We start from the raw sequence: 15,060 nt of genomic DNA, 5'->3' as shown, positions 1-15,060 counted from the left end.
CATATCAGGGTGATTAGGATCAGCGAGGCCCACTGAAGTCAGGCTTGTGCTACCACTCTCTGGATGAAGAGGAAAGGCATGTAGGGGTAGACCGGGACTGTCCACCAGTCCTGTAGGATTCCGGGTCTGGTCTCAGGCTGAAGTATCTGGGTAGCTGGGCATTCCACCTGGAGGCAAACAGGTCCCCCTGGCATGGACCCCAAAGAGTCAACAGTGCCCAGAATATTGCTGGAGCGAGTCTCCAGTCACTGGCATCTCTGAAGTGCATGGAGTTCCAGTCCACTAGGGAGTTTTGTGTCCTGGGGAGATATTCGTATGTCACTGAGATCTGACATTGGAGGCAGAAGTGCCAGAAGTCCTTGGCCAGTTCCGCTAGGGCTCTGGATCGAGTGCCACCCAGACGGTTGATGTACTGCACTGCCGTTGTGTTGTCCATCCGGAGGAGTACGCAACATGAGACTCTGTCCCTTGTGAATGACCGAATAGCAAAAGAGCCCGCTAGTAGCTCTAGGCAGTTGACATGGAGGGCGAGCTCCTTCTCCGTCCATCTGCCTCCCATGCAGGTCAATCCGCATCTGGCACCCCAACCTAGGCGACCGGCATCCGATTCTATCACCAGATCCGGTTTGCGAGCCAAAGATTGCCCATTCGTTCCAGGCTTCCATGTGGTCAATCGACCACTGGAGCTCTGTCCTGGCTTCCTGTGTTAGAGAGACTAGCTCGGAGTAAGTGAGTCCCCTCCAGAGATGGGATACCTTTAGTCTCTGTAAGGCTCTGTGGTGCAGCGGCCCCGGGAAGATGGCTTGAATCGAGGACGATAACAAGCCAACAATCCTGGCCAGCTGCCGTAAAGAGATTCTGTCCCGTCTCTGTACCGGAAGGTTCAGGGTTGCCACCCTGGAGTTGATCTGGAAGCCCAAGAATAGCATGCTCTGCTGCGAGACCAGGTCCGACGTCTGTTGTTTGATGGTGAACCCTAAACTCTGGAGTAGGGTTATAGTGGTATTCAGGTGAGCAATCAGTCATACACGGGACTGATCCATCAACAGAATGTCGTCCAAGTAAATATTCAGCCTGATGCCTATCGTCCGTAGGTGTTCCACCACTGGCTTGAGGAGTTTGGTAAAGCACCATGGTGCTGAAGACAGGCCGAACTGGAGGATCCGGAATTCGAAAATCTGTTCCCTCCACTGGAATTGGAGGAATCTGCAGTGAGGGGCAAAAATGGGGACTGACAGGTAGGCGTCCTGGAGATCGAGGCATGCAGCTAGTCGTCCTGTAGCAAAAGGTCCCTGAGGAGGTGAATCCCCTACCTTTTGGAGAGGCGGTACACCAGCCTCTCGTTGAAGGACATGAGATTGATGATGGGGCGGAAGCCCTTGCCCTTCTTTTCCACTAAAAAGAATTTGCTTAGGAATCCTCTGGATTGTAGTTCCGATTTGTACATTGCCTCTTTGGACAGAAGGTCCCGGACCTCAAAATCTATAAAGGCTACGTCCTGAGAGGAAAAAAACTGTGGGAGAGGCTTGACTGTCAGCACTGGAGTTCCGTAGAACTCTATGTGGTGTCCCCTTATCGTGTCTGAGGAAATCTCTGCCCATTTGTGAGAAAATATCCTCATTCTCCCTCTCAAACAAAGAGGTGTTAACAGTTCAGTGCTTACCACTGTATCCATTGGAGTTGTTGTGGGCCCCGGTTGTTTCTGCCTTTTCTGCCACGGGAGGGGTAGAAGGTTCCTTGCCGGCCGTCCTGCCAGCCATTGTTTCTTCTTGCCTGGGCTCTGTTAGGGCCTTGGTGGGATTGGCGGCCGGAGGAGCGACCCCTGCCTCTTCCGGACCCACCAAAAACCATCCCCTGGATGATCATTTCATCGATGCCTGGGCTTTGTCAAGAGCTGAAAACATCAACACAAACTTCCCAAGCTCCTTCACAAAGGGTGCGCCAAAGAGAGAACCCTGGGCTACAGGACCTGCCTCTGAGGACGAGAGTTTCCCCAACTTAGGGTCAATTTTGAGAAGGAGGGAGCTGCGTCATTCTGCTGAGAGGGCGCTGTTGGCTTTGCCCAGAAGACATACCTCCCTCTGCACCCACCCTACCACGTTGTCCATGGGTAGAGGCTGACCTAACTCCTTTGATCGTTTGACAACCTCAATTATTTTTGTTAGTGGTCCCACCACGTCCAGGAGCTTGTCCTGGCAGGCCCTCCAGGATCTATCTATTCCCTTCTTGGGGTCCCTCATATATTTACTGAAAAAGGTGCCCAGTTTGGGGTCTATCTTGGGGGTAGCTGTGACCTTGTCGGCCAGAGATGGCGCAGGGCATTCTGATCGGAGGCGGGCTCTCATCTCCTTACTCAGTGGTTGCCTAATTTTGTTGCCCACATGCTCAGCCACCTTCCTGTCAGGGACCCACTCCGCAGAGCGCGGTCCGAAAATACCCTCTGGGTCAAACATGTTGGAAGGGGCCCCATCCCCCTCACTAGGGTCGCAGTTTGGAGACTGAGGGCGCCAAAACCTGCCCGAGTCCAGAGTCTCATCAGAGGAACCCTCCTCCTTGTCAAGATCACCCTCCCCATGTCGGGGAACCCCTCTTCAGGGTCGAAATCTGTGGCGACCTAGTCACTGTTAACCCCGGGTAGATCTTCCTCCCGGTAGGGTGCCTCATTAAGCGTTCGCACACTCTTGTGGAAGACTTCCGCCAGCCGGCAGAAGCCTTCAAGGTGCCCCGCATCACGCTTCTTAGCCTGTCATGAGTGAACCGGGTACACTCCGCAAGGCCCGTGCCCTTGAAGACCTGGGCAGACAGCTTATCCGTGTATTCCTGCAGGGGGGCCATGGCCTGGGAAATAGCCCTAGAAGGGAACTTGTCCACCCCTGCAGGAATGCGCAGTTGAGGGGGCCGTTCCTCCTCAGAGGAAAAAGAGGGTGCGTAGTCGTGGTCCCGTTGGGACTGCATTTAATAGGGAAGGAATGAGCACTAAACATTAAATATATGCCCTTAACATAAATTGGGGCAGCCCCCTCTCCAGTGCTTGAACGTTCCTGTCAGATCCGAAGATTTTCCCTTGAATAAAGCCCTTCGAGGAATGCTTGAAAATATTCTCATAATGGACTAATCCCGCATGTCTCACTGCCGTGCGGTGTCAGGTGAGGGTTGGTGGGAAAAGAGGCACGAGCGGTATGCCGCTCTATTTCCCAGGTGCGTAAATAGCAACGGAGTGCAAGCAAGCTGCTCTGAAGACCGAAGAAGAGCGTTAGAGGCCACGTAGCGCACCCGCGCAGTATCCTGAAAGTGCTGCGCTCGGGCTAGAGAGCCTGCCACGCTGATAAGGAGCGGGTAACCGCTGTGCGAGGAGCACTCGTAGAGCGTGTACTCTATTATCACTACTAATACAGCCAAAGTCAACAAAATAAGACAAAAGCCCACCATATAAGCCCTAAATCTAGCTCCCTTAGTCAGGAAGAAGGACTGAAGGGACTTAACTGATGAGGCAGCAGTGAGGAAAGAATAAGGACGACATCACCGCCAATATTATATGGACTATCGGACTGTAATATGATTGGACTGTTGGTGACCATGGTTACTCCTAGTGTTCATGGGAGTTGTTGTTCAGTGATATGTTTTTTCTTTATCTCTGAACTTGCTGTTAATAAAAAGTGAAGAAAGTAATGCTTTTCCTCGCCTCCGGTCCTGACATCGAATTATGGTTAGTGCTGTAGAAAGAAAAATTAGGACACATTTTAAGTGCGTTCTCAAATATCTTCCTCTTCTATTTCATTAAATATTCTTAAATGTAGACTGCAAGATGCACATTCAACACCAGCAGCAGACTGCCAGTTGACTCCCTGGTGATCAGCAGCTTTACTACAGTGCTCTAATGAGCAACTAGAGTGCTAACATTCAGAATTCATGCCAAAAATGTGACACATCTGACCGACATCTTGATGGAATTGAAGTGGAAAACTGAAAGCGTTTTCTACTGAGGAGACTGCAGTAAATGAGGAGATTAGGAAGCCTCATAACAAATAATTCTCCCAAGAAGGCCACCAGGAAAAAAAGAGCCCAAATGTAGAACAAATATCACAGATGTGTAGCCCAGGTATAGCCCAATGACATAAGTGTGCAAAATGAAATGATATACCAGCATTTGTGAAGCACACAGCTACCTCCGGAGAGATGTCCCGGCGCTGGGGGCCATCGTGAAGATTAAGTGAGCTATTGCCTAGAATCACATGGTGCTGGGCTAACCTGCCGCCGGCGATCGAAATGTGAATCCTGTGGGTCGGAGTCTGGCACCCTGGCCGCTGCGCCACACCTCTTCCCCAAAACACTTAATTATTTAGTTTTCACAGTTTTATATAGCGCAAACTTGACCCGAAGGTATTGGAGTGCTTTACATGAGCATCAGTTACATTACGCAAGAACAAATTCCTTTTGGGCTTTAAGCATGGGGAGATTAAGTGGTTTGCCCAGAATTACAGGATGGATGTCGAGCTGATGCAGACACCTGTACCTGGTTCTCCAGTTGAAAAGTCTGCAGCTTTAGCCGTAACGCCACATTCTCACCCCTAAGTGCAACATATACTCAAGTGGATAAAAAATACATCAAGATTGCAAATAATTTAAAAGTGCTTTGTCGCAATTTGAGAACTCATAAAATATGTCCTCATTTTTATTTTTTAGAGCACTAACCATCATTTCTATGATAATAAGATTCTCTAATTTTTATAATGGCTAAAGGAAACACATTTAGGTATTAAAGTTTTGATTACATCAAGATGACGTCAGGTGTGCCACACTTTTGTAATAAAAACAGAATGTTAGCAATCTAGCTGTTCATTAGAACACTGTGGGGAGGCAGATCTAAGGGGCACGCATTCGGATAATTAAGGGCAGGGAGGAGGTTACAGAGGCAATAGGTTGACCATGCTAGGCAGACGGGAGGGACAGAGGCAGCCCAATGGACCATGGAGGGCAGGAGGAAGGAGGGCAGGGGGAAGGAGGGCAGGGGGGATACACCAACCATGCAGGACAGGCAAGAGAGGCTGTGGGAATATAACAGATCATTGAGGGCTGAAGGAAGAGGCAGTGGCAGTACAACCATGCATACCAACTGACCCAATTCAGAATGTAGACTCCCAATGTTTTTAATCCCAAAGGGGATTTTTTTTATCTGTCTACTACCTAAAATCTCCTCTTTCTCAATGTAAGTCAATAGGGAAAATCAATTCCCCAGTTTTTTTTCCAAATCTTCCTCTTACCAAGTTCAAAATGTTGGCAAGTATGGTACATTTGATCACCGAGGGCAGGAGGAATGGGGTAGGGACATGGACTTGGATAACAGAGGGCAGGAGAGAGATGGACAGGGTCACCAAACCAACCTTACAGGGCAGGCGTCAGGGGTTGCAGCCGCACCATACACAACACAGGGCAAGCGGGATGGCAGTGCAGCACAACGGACCATGGAAAGAAATAGTGAGGGGACAGGACCATGCACATGGACAACAGAGAACAGAGGGGAAAGAGGCAATGGCAGCAAGCTGACCATACTGGACAGACATGAGGGACAGTTGCAGCATAATGGACCATGAAGGGCAGGAGGGAGGGGGTAGGGGAATGACAGCAGATTAAACAAGGCAGGAGGGAGGGGATAGGGGCCTGCATATGGAAAACGGAGGACAGGGAGCAGGGAACAGGGCTTGAGCAGCAAGCTGACCATGGAGGTCAGGCGGGATGGGCACTGGAAGGACAACACACCATGGAGGGCAACAGTGAGACTATAATGCATACATGTCAACATTTTAGATGAGAAAAGTTGGAGATTTCTAAAAAAAACAAAAAACGGGAGAATGTATTTCTCCCATTTACTTCTTTTGGGGTCTGAATCGGGTTATGGTCATGTGTGGGATATGGAAGTCTGTTGCTGCAGTATCGAATGTTAGAAACTCAAATGTACGTTTTTTTTCCTGTCAAGAACACGGAGAAAGTCCTCTGGCAAGGCAGAGAGAGCATGATGTAAGTATTGTGCACTGGCCTGGAGGAGCATGTTACTGGCAGTGCATACGCTGAGTTACACAAGACTCACCCAGGGTGTAGCGGGCGTAATGCCTCTACGCGTATTTCCACAGAGTTTTTAAAAAACTCTGTGGAAATATGCTACGCTCCCCCCCCCTCCCAAAGCCAATAAAAATGTAAAAGAAGGCACTTACATGTTGTCTGCCGCCTCCCCTGCCTGGCCGCTCTCCGTCCTGCTCCTCGGCCCTCGTGTCCCCTTCTGTAATAAAAAAACCCACTATGGTGTACATCTGATGCGCACGCGCACGCTCGTCAGACGTACAACGTAGTGTTTTTTTTATTACAGAAGGATGCGAGGAGCAGGACAGAGAGCGGCCAGGTAGGGGAGGCGGCAGGTAACAGGTAAGTGGCTTCTTTTACATTTTTAAAGACTTTTGGAGGGGGGAGGGAGCGGCTAAATCCGCTCCGCCACATAGGCGGAGTTTTTGCCTACTTCCAGCTACACAAGACCACCCTGTTAGATGAAGCTTACAGAGGAATCAGGTTTCTGCATGCAGGAATCGGGAGGTGGGAGACTAGCCTTGAAATTCATAGTCTCCCACCTAAATCGGGAGGGTTTGCATGTATGATAATGGCATGCACACAGATAACAGAGGGAAGGTGGGAGGGTGTGAGGGGGTCAGGGGCAGCAAGCTGACCAAACAGGGCCGGTGGGAGGTGCGGGGCAACACAGAAGGCCATGCATGGCAAGTGGGAGGGTTAGTAGCAGAAAAAGGGCCATTGTGGCCAAGAAGGAGGGGGCAGGGGCATGCGCAAAGGACCATGGAGGACAGAAGGGAAGGGTAGAGTCTGGACACAGGCAGGAGAGGGCAGGGGAAGAGGCTTCACAACAGACCACGTGGATAGGCAGGAAAAGACGTGGCACCACAACAAAGCATTGAGGGCAGAAGGGGGGGCATGGAAGACGGGAAGGAGGGAATAGGGGCATGGAACTCAGACAGGCAGGGTGGAGGTGGCACGGACTGGCAACAATTATCTGACCATGTTAGGCAGGTGGCATGGGCAGTGGCAGCTCAACAGAACACTCAGAGTAGATAGGAGGGGCAGTGGTAGGTCAATGAAACAAGGTGAGCAAAAAGGAGAGAACAGGAGTATGCACACAGACATCGGGTGCAGTGGCGTAATTAAACTTGAATGGGCCCCCCTGCAAAGTACATGCAGGGGGCCCCCGATGTTCCAGATCCAATTTGAATCTCTCAGGCCAGGGATTTGTTAGGGCCCCCCTCCCGCAGCGCCCTGTGGGGTCTTTTCTAAAGCTACTGCCCATTTAAATGCTTCGGGGGCGTTTGCAGCCACTGCTTCATGCGGTCGTACCAGGCAGTAAAATGGGGCTGTTTGTTCCTGGAAGACTGGGTGAAACTGCTCCGGCTGACTCTAAATGAGGGGGATCTTGGTGTTCCTCACCTTCCGAAAGTGTGACACTGTGTCTCCTCCACACATCACCTCCTCTGTGGCGCAGCCTGGTCAGCATCCAAGATGAATGATTAATGTGAGGTGGAAACACAAGCGCAGCCACACAGTGTTTGTCATCGATGGAATATCCCCTTTGTTCCCCCCTCGTCTTCTCCCCAGCCTCACACCTAAAGCAACCCCAGTCAAAGGCATTAATGACTGCTCAACGCGTATTCAGCATATGAACACAAGCTAGAACCCTTGGCGCTCATGGCTGGCTCTTCTCTGTCTGTGAAGCACTCTACCTACTGTCAGTGGCGAGAAGCTGCCTCCATTTCACCACAGAGCGTACACGTCACAAGCACCAGCAGTGCTAGCAGCGCAGCCCCCCACACTCTCCCCCAAAAGACCAATATAAGATAGGATACATCACCGACACTGCAGGTGCAGAGCAAACAACAGTAGTGCAAGCTTCGCCAGACACACAATACGTGCAGCAGAGGCAGTTGTATTTAAGAGTCCCTAGTGGTTGCAGCTCATGCAGTGCAAGCTTCAGGACCCTGATGATACAACTGCAGATAGGATCAGGGTAGCTAACACTCACACAAAGCAGGCGCAGCACAGGCGACAAAGGTTCAAGCTTCAATATCACCGACCTCTCACCCCCACACACAGAATACATATAGTAGAGGCAGCTCTGTTCACCCTTCACTCATACTGCCAGAACAGTCATATCTCTGACAGAAACAGGGCAAGCTTCCCTCACTCACAACAGAAAGGGCAGCAGAAACACAAGAGACCTCAAGATGCCCTTATAAAGCAGGAGCAATGACAAGCTAGTCAAATGCAGCACAAACTTCCTCACACACAACAGAGACATGACAGGAGGGCAGCAGTGTGAGCTCCCCCACACACACATAACTGGTACACAATGTGCAAGTTTCGTCCCAAACACACCCACATGCACAACAGGTATCGACGTCAGTGAAAGCAGAAGTAATGCACGCAGATCAGATCTAGTACGAGCGGCGCATGATTGATATCTCTGCCTTGATGCTATCTGCAAGCTTCCTTCATAACCAGGGAGCAGCGGCGCGTGAGTGATATTTCTGCCTTGATGCTTTCTGCAAGCTTCCTTCATAACCAGGGAGCAGCGGCGCGTGAGTGATATCTCTGCCTTGATGCTATCTGCAAGCTTCCTTCATAACCAGGGAGCAGCGGCGCGTGAGTGATATCTCTGCCTTGATGCTATCTGCAAGCTTCCTTCATAATCAGGGAGCAGCGGCGCGTGAGTGATATCTCTGCCTTGATGCTATCTGCAAGCTTCCTTCATAACCAGGGAGCAGCGGCGCGTGAGTGGTATCTCTGCCTTGATGCCATCTGCAAGCTTCCTTCATAACCAGGTAGCAGAGGGAACATCGCTAGAAGCAGTTCAAGTTTCACGCGCACACAAACTAGGTAAGCCGATGCCTAGGCTCCCTCAGATATATTGAACAGGAACTACAGTAGGTGCAGCATGTCAAGCTTCTATTATAACCAGAAGAGGTACAGGGGCATAGCTTCCATTAGTGCAGCCAGTGCAGTGCCACCAGAGCCCAACAGCATGAACACATTAGCCCTTTCAATTTAGCCCATCTGGCGGTGACAGACTGGCTGACTGCCCGAATAGTTATTCCAGCATTGGGTACAGCATAGCAATACAGAGTGGTTCTAGAAACCAGTTCACCGAATCGGAGTCATGGCTCCCGAGACTGGTTGGACCAGCTGAAGTCCAACTCTGGCTTACTGGACCGTCGGACATCGATGTTTAGTCCAGTGGCGGATGGTGACATTTGAAAGTGGCGAGTCATGTCAATCCCTCCCCTCTGGAGTCCACTCCATGGCCCCCTACGAAGTACAGTCCCCCCCTCACCCTCCACCACCCCCCCGGGGGGTGGAGTAACTCATTTTGCCCTTCAATACCCGCAGGCCACCCGTCGCACACGACAGAAATGAAAGAATGCCCTATGTTTTCATAGTTTTTCTGCACGCCTGAGTCCTCCCTACATGCTACATCGCAGGTGTGACTATTATCAAATGTAACAGTACTTAAATTATGAACCTCACAAGGCTGAGTTAACCTCACCAAGATACCACCTTCAAGACACCGGAGATGTCAGTGGTGAGCGCTTAACGTACTTAGAAATTCTGCAGACAGAGAAAGTTTATTTCAAATGTGGTATTGGTGTGAATAAAAGGATTGATACACTGGTGTCAGGAGTGCATAGTGGGTCGCAGGAGGGAACGCGTGATTATTCAGAGGCGCTGCTGCCTTTGCCAAAGCGGGCATATTTGTCAGGGGTCGAATATGTCACAGCAGTGACCTCTAATTATGGGTTCTGTGAGCTTCAACTATGGCCACCGTGGTGAGGGACTGATAAAGGCCCCCATGGGCCGAAGGCAAAGCAAGCACAACCTGGAAGTTGAAAAGCGCCTCCCGTTGGTTTAAGCTAACCAGGGTTCCCCATAGGCCTTTTTTTAATTGAATGCTAAAACAACTATTGAGGGACAGAATGCAGAACAATGTCATACATTCACCCCAATACAGAGATCTGGGCATAAATCCATTGTTTTTTTTAGCACCATGCCAATCCAGTTTGAACCCAGCCATATGCAAATCAGTATTGACCCTGCTCCCCATGGGAACAGTCCAGCCCGAACTGCCAGTCCAGGTCCTCCCTGGACTGGAAACAAGCATCCTAGGACTTGTTTCGGGGTCTCAACCCTCATCAGCCAGGATAGCTTGTCTCCAGTGGCATGGAGAGCACGGGACCCATGTCTTGGCATACCCATCCCACTCGGGGTGGCAAATGCAAAAACAATAATTGATGGACAGAATGCAGAACAATGTTATACATTAACCCCAGTACAGAGATCTGGGCCTAAATTCATCGGATTTTTGCTCACCATGTCATTCCAGTTTGGACCCAGCCATATGAAAATCAGTCTTGACCCTGTGCCCAATGGGAACAGTCCAGCCCGAACTGCCAGGCAATGTCCTCCATGGACTGGAAACAAGCATCCTAGGACAAGTTTCGGGGTTTCACCCCTCATCAGCCAGGATAGCTTGATTCCAGTGGCATGGAGAGCACGGGACCCACGTCTGGGCATACCCATCCCTCACGGGATGACAAATGCAAAAACAACAATTGATGGATAGAATGCAGAACAATGTCATACATTCTCCCCAGTACAGAGATCTGGGCCTAAATCCATCGTTTTTTTGCTTACCATGCCATTCCAGTTTTAACCCATCCATATGCAAATTAGTCTTGACCCTGTACCCAATGGGAACATTCCAGCCCAAACTGACTGGTGCTGAGTATCTGAAAAGAATCAGCGCTCCGTCCATCAACTCCCTGTGTTTGCTTTGTTTGACCTAAGTTGGCAGAGTATTCCCAGACATGGGTCCCTTGCTCGCTTTGCCACTGGATTCAAGCTAGCCTGGCTGATGAAGGGTGTAACCCAGAAACCGGTCCCACGATGTTTGTTTCCCTTTCAAGGAACATCTGGCTAGGCAGTTAGTTCAGGCTGGACTGCTCCCATGAGGCATAGGGTCAAGACTGATTCGCATATAGCTGGGTCTGCACTGAAGTGGAGAAGTGAGCTAAAGAATGATGATGCATTCAACCCAGATCTGTGACTGTGGGTGAGTGTCTGAAAAGTTTCAGCGCTCCGACCATCATCTCCTTGTGTTGGCTTTGTTTGCCCTAAGTTGGCAGGGTATGCCCCAAACGTGGGTCCCTTGCTCACTTTGCCAGTGGATTCATGCTATCTTGGCTGATGAAGGGTGTTACCTAGAAACCGGTCCCATCGTGCTTGTTTCTGGTTCAGGGAAGACCTGGTTAGGCAGTTCAGGCTGGACTGCTCCCATGAGGCACAGGGTCAAGACTAGTTTGCATATAGCTGGGTCTGAACTTATGGTGGCGAAGTGAGCTAAAGAATGATAATGGATTCAACCCAGATCTGTGACTGGAGGTGAGTGTCTGAATGTCTGAAAAGTTTCAGCGCTCCGGCCATCATCTCCTTGTGTTTGCTTTGCTTGCCCTAAGTTGGCAGGGTATGCCCAGACCTGGGTCCCTTGCTCACTTTGCCACTCGATTCAAGCTAGCCTGGCTGATGAAGGGTGTTACCCAGGAAACCGGTACCAGAATGCCTGTTTCTGGTTCAGGGAATACCTGGACAGGCAGTTTGGGCTGGACTGTTCCCATGAGGCATAGGGTCAAGACTGATTTGCATATAGCTTGGTCTCAACTGAGGTGGTGAAGTGAGCTAAAGAATGATGATGGATTCAACCCAGACCTTTGACTGGGGGTGAGTGTCTGAAAAGTGTTAGTGCTCCGTCCATCATCTCCTTGTGTTTGCTTTGTTTACCCTAAGTTGGCAGGGTATGCCCAGACGTGGGTCCCTTGCTCACTTTGCCACTGGATTCAAGCTAGCCTGGCTGATGAAGGGTGTTGTCCAGAAACCGGTCCAAGTATGCTTGTTTCCGGTTCAGGGAAGACCTGGTTAAGCAGTTCGGGCTGGACTGTTCCCATGAGGCACAGGGTCAAGGCTGATTTGCATATTGCTGGGTCTGAACTGAAGTAGCGAAGTGAGCTAAAGAATGATGATGGATTCAACTCAGATCTGTGACTGGGGTGAGTGTCTGAAAATTTTCAGCGCTCCGTCCATCATCTCCTTGTGTTTGCTTTTTTTAATTGAAGGCATGGGATTCTGTGGAATGCCGAAAAGTTCCCAGGACAGTTCATCTGACCAGCAGGTGAAATAGTAATGCTCCACACAATCTTCGGTCTGGGGAGACCCCTGCTCAGCATAGAGCTGGCTGCCAGGCTTTCATTTTCTACATACCACCACTACCCAAGGGAAATTATCAGCATGGCAGTTTCAAGCTGCAGGTAGCTCATCTCGCCTTCAAACCGACCTTCTGCCTAGGGCTGGGCAGAAAAATGTGTGGAAAACGAGCGCACATCCTGAGGGTCCGTGTACCCAGGAAAGGGGTCCCTCGTGCCTGGGCAGGCTCCCTGATCTCCCCGGCCTGGCTGGGTTGAGAAGCTGGGACTGGCCCCGGGGCCTGGGTTTCGGTCAGGGCCTGGGGTGTGGGAGCCCCCGTCCTGTGGCCTGCCAAAGGTCCATCTGCCCGGGACAAGGGTCCCTGGTGCAGAGCCCCAGAGCCCTGCAAGGGCAGGCGGAAGCCCTAGCACTATGGCTCGGGTCGGGCAGATGGGCGTCCTTTCAGTCCCGGTCATCTGCTCACACCTATCCCCTCGGCCATTTGGTCGCACACAATGCTTTCGAATAGGGCAACCAGATGTCCGGGCTGCCCTGGAATTCCCAATGGGGGCTCATTTGCCTCCTCGATCCCAGCCAGTGCTCCAGGAGGTCGGGTGCGTTTGTTCCTAGGGTCCCCTGAGTCTCAAGGTGCACATGGGTTACCAGAAAGGGGGATAGCCTTCCTCCGGATTACAAGGGACAGGGTACTCCGGAACCCCTCTTGGCCTAGTAGTCCTCAGCCGGCAGCTGGACGGGCCAGGATGCTGCCCCAGCCCGGGGTCCGTCCCCGGGCCTGCCGCGTGACAGGCTGCTGCGGATTGGGTCCTGTGGGCACGGGAAGCCTGCCCCTGCTTGGCTGGTTTCAGGGGCTCCCAGGGGCCCCAGGGAGGGCAGCCTCCTCACCCTGGTCTCTGCCCTCGGTCCTGCTGCATGGCATGGTGCTCGAGACGGGGTCTTGCGGGCCCGGGGAGGCTTCCCCTGCACCTCCAGGCCCGGGAGCCCTGGCTGGGTCCATGGGCCCTGTCGGGCACCAGGTCGGGTGCTCCAGCCCTGGGCCCGGTTCCCTGGGCTGCCACGCTGCCAAAGGCCCATGATGGGGTTCTGTTGTACCCAGGGAGCCTCCCCTTGTTTGGCTGCGTTCAGGTGCTCTCAGGGGCCTGGGGAGGTTGGCCTCCCCACCCCGGGCACTGTCCTCAGTCCTGCTGCATGGCAGGGTGCCCGGGATCGTGTCCGGCGGGCTCGGGGAGGCTTCCCATGCGCCTATGGGCCAGGGAGCCCCGGCTCAGTCCAGTGGCCTGTCGGGCCCTGGGTCGGGTGCTCAGGCCCCAGGCCCTGTCCCCGGCCTGCTGCTCCACCAAGGGTCCAGGACGGGGATCCGTCGGTCCCCTGCAGGCCTCCCCTGCTTGTCAAGGTGTCTGCGGGCCCCGGGTCGGGTCCCCCTCGCAGCCTCCATGGCTGGGGATTAGCTGGGGCTCTGGGCCTCTGGTCCCCCATGCCCCTGCGCCCGCTCTCTCTTTTGTTGGGGCGCAGAGCAACCAGATGGCCTGCCTTTAGAGCCCAGCCATCTGGACGCACCTATCCCCTCGGCCATCTGGTCGCACCTATCCCCACAGCCATCTGGTCGCACGCAATGCTTTCCTATGGGGCTGGGCTTCCCTGGAAATCCCGATGAGGGCTCATTTCCCTCCCCGATCCCATCTAGGGCTCCAGGAGGTCGGGTACATTTGCGCCTTGGGTCCCCTCTGTCACCTCGTGTGCACGGATTAGAGGAAAGGGGGGTAATTTTCCTCCGGATTACTAGGGAGAGGGTCAGTCAGACCTCCGTGACGTCCAGCGATTCCAAAACAGGGGAAGACAGAACCCGGGCATGCCCGCTGGGGCCCCCAGGGTCCCAGGTACGCACCTGCCTCTGAGCCGCTTCCCGATGGTCCTTTTCCTCCGAGCCTGCTCTGTCAGACCTCCGTGAGGTCTGGCAATTCCGAGACGGGGGAAGGCAGCACCCAGGCCTGTCCCACAGGGCTCCCAAGGGCCCCCAGGGGCCCAGGTCCGGGCCTTCCTCTCGGCCCCTTCCCGATGGGCCTTTCCTTCGAGCCTGCTCGCCACAGGAGCAGGCAGGGACACAAAGCTGGCATCTCCCATGCAGGGACTCTTGGTCCGTTTAGGGATGGACTGCTTGGCTAGCCTTGGCTGTTGTTTCAAGCAAGTGAAGCCCGAGGGGCCCCGGCAGCTCCTGCCCCCCAGTGGTCTGTCCCGAACGGAAGGGGTCAGGTGGTGCCAGGCCCTCGGATGCTGCCGCCCGGCAGGTCCGTAGGCCCCACACGCCACGCTGTCACCCCTCTCCACCCAGAACATTTCCACAGCAGTTCGTATAAACCGTTCCGAGGGGTGCCACCGCTGCCAGGCCCCGGCACCCCTGCGTCTCACTCAGGCTGTCGCTCAGCCCACCTCTCCCTCCTGGGAGAGATGGCTGGTCCCGCCGCTGCCCATGCGACTGCATCTCTCCACACCCCTCAAGTGAACCCTCAAGGCTGGCTCCTTCCCCCAGCAGGTTCCCGAGAGGGAGGGGTGCGCGAAGGTTGTCCAGTCGGGGAGATGGGCACACGGTGTAGGAGAGTAGGGTCTGCTTTCTATGGTCACCCCCATTTTTTGCTTTTGCTTCACTGGTTTTCGACTTAGATGTGGCTGTGGGCCTGCTAATCAGACCCACAGCCCAGCTGTTCTCTCTCTAAATTCATACTATGTACTTTAGGTGCATAACTCAATTGGTAAGGATCACCTTAT

The sequence above is a fragment of the Triturus cristatus genome, chromosome 2_2 (genome assembly GCF_964204655.1).
Source record: "Triturus cristatus chromosome 2_2, aTriCri1.1, whole genome shotgun sequence".
NCBI classification, from domain to species: domain Eukaryota; kingdom Metazoa; phylum Chordata; class Amphibia; order Caudata; family Salamandridae; genus Triturus; species Triturus cristatus.
The sequence above is the reverse complement of the archived record's forward strand: the minus strand, read 5'-3'. Positions refer to the sequence as shown.